The sequence below is a fragment of the Exophiala aquamarina genome (assembly GCF_000709125.1).
Source record: "Exophiala aquamarina CBS 119918 chromosome Unknown aczIA-supercont1.19, whole genome shotgun sequence".
Taxonomy (NCBI): domain Eukaryota; kingdom Fungi; phylum Ascomycota; class Eurotiomycetes; order Chaetothyriales; family Herpotrichiellaceae; genus Exophiala; species Exophiala aquamarina.
This window is the reverse complement of record NW_013550569.1, coordinates 20,259-22,302: the sequence shown is the minus strand read 5'-3', so window position 1 is coordinate 22,302 and position 2,044 is coordinate 20,259.

Here is a 2,044-nt window from a genome sequence, read left to right as displayed (position 1 = left end):
CGTTAGGTTTTTAGCTATTTTAGAAACCTAATTAATTTAACCCTATTGGGTTAGGTTCCGGGTTTTTAACTAGGTTTAGCCTAACCCGTTGCGTAGCCTACTAATTCTATAATGTCTCTTCTAATACTTAATACTATTAGAACTTTAGCTAAAGTTTAAGCTTAGGCTATAGGTTCTCCTACTATTCCTATACTTTCCTTATACTAATACTTTCTCTAGGCTCGAATTACTCTACTCCCTTAGCCTAAGAGAGATTTATATAATTTAACCGCTAGTAAGCTTAGAGCTAATATAATAATAGAGGATATTAAGATTAAAGCTATCGATAACTAGCCTACTAGATAGATATAACGATACTTCTATATAGATATTAATAGTAATAAGAGTAAGCGGCTTCGTACTACTAATAGGGATTTCTATACTTTTACTAACTTAGAATAATTATTATTAAATAAACTTATAAAGTAGGTAACTCGTAAGCGACTCGTAGCTAAATTTCCTACTATACCTTTAAAACGCCCTAAAACTAATAGTTCTACTAAGAATTCTAATTATTACTCTAGCTCTAGTTCTAGCTCTAAGTAGATTTCTAGCTTTAAGTACTACTCTACTATACTAATAGTATACTTTTTTATTTTATATCCTACTTTTATAGATTTTTAAAGTTAAATTCTAACTTCTTATTATTCTTTAGCTCTATAGCTATTAAGTAGTAGTTATCTCGTATACCTTATATATACTATACTCTAAATAGACCTTATAAAGATATCTTTATTTTATTTCTACTTTCTAATTTTTATTCGTAATCTTATCTACTCGAGTCCTTAAAGATTATATATCTTTCTAAACTTAGCGAGTAGCTCGCCCGCGTTTAGTAGATATTTCGCGGATTCCTAGGTATCTTCCGCCTTAGAGAAACTCTTCTACCTAACTAGATATCGACGTTCTACCTTAGTATTCTAGTAGTCGAGAATCTTTTCGACTTCCTACTATTTATCTTCGTTTACGTCGATAGGCCTAGGCTTTTCGCTCCCGAGTCGTATATAATACGATTCTAGTAACGATATATAGAACGTATTATATAGCCTTCTATACTTCGTTAGTAGCTTTAGTATATAGGTATTCTAATCTACTATCTTAAGTACTTTAAAAGGCCCTAAGAACTAGTTACCTAGTTTCTTACTTATTCTTCGCGTACGAATAAACTTAAAGAATAGTATAATTTAGTTTTCTAGAGTATATATTCGTAGCCCTCGGCGCTTATTATAGTACTTTACTATACTATAATATACTCGTTCCTACTATACTATAATTTCTTATCGAGCTTTTTTAAGCGCCCTAGCTTTCGCTCGTACGAGGTTATTATTACCCTCCTACGATTCTTATACGATATTAATATTTATCGTAGATTTAAACGTTAGGACTTAAGAAAATAGTATTTTCTTAGTCGTAGTATTAATCGTCTAATTATAAGCGTACTCCGCGCTAGGTAGTAGTATAACCTAGTCGTCTTAATAATAATTAATATAGTAATATAAATAATATTCTAGGGTCTAATTTATTCTCTTAGTTTATCTATCGGTCTAAGGGTAGAACGCGGTCGAAAATCGCCGCTTAATTACTAGGTAATAGTATAGAGTTCCCTAGTATACTAAAGTAAATATCGTACTCCTATTACTTATAATACTTTAGGATATATCGAATCGAGTAAATATCTCTTCTACTAAGATATCTCCTAGCTCTTCGGCTACGATTTCTACGCGGCACGAAATATAGCGAACTATTTTAGATAATCGATATACTACTATAAGTAGCGCGTCGTACGCTATCTCCCTACGAACTAAGGGCGAAAGCTTCGTTATAAAGTCTATAGATATATTCTACTACGATTTTTCCGGCTATAGTAGTATCGCTAGTAGTTCGTATAGCTTATATCTCGATACTTTTATACGCTAATATATATTATATAAAGAGACGTAGGTTCGTACGTCCTTCGCTAGTTTAGGCTACTAATAAAAGCGCCTAATAATAGTAAGAGTCCTTT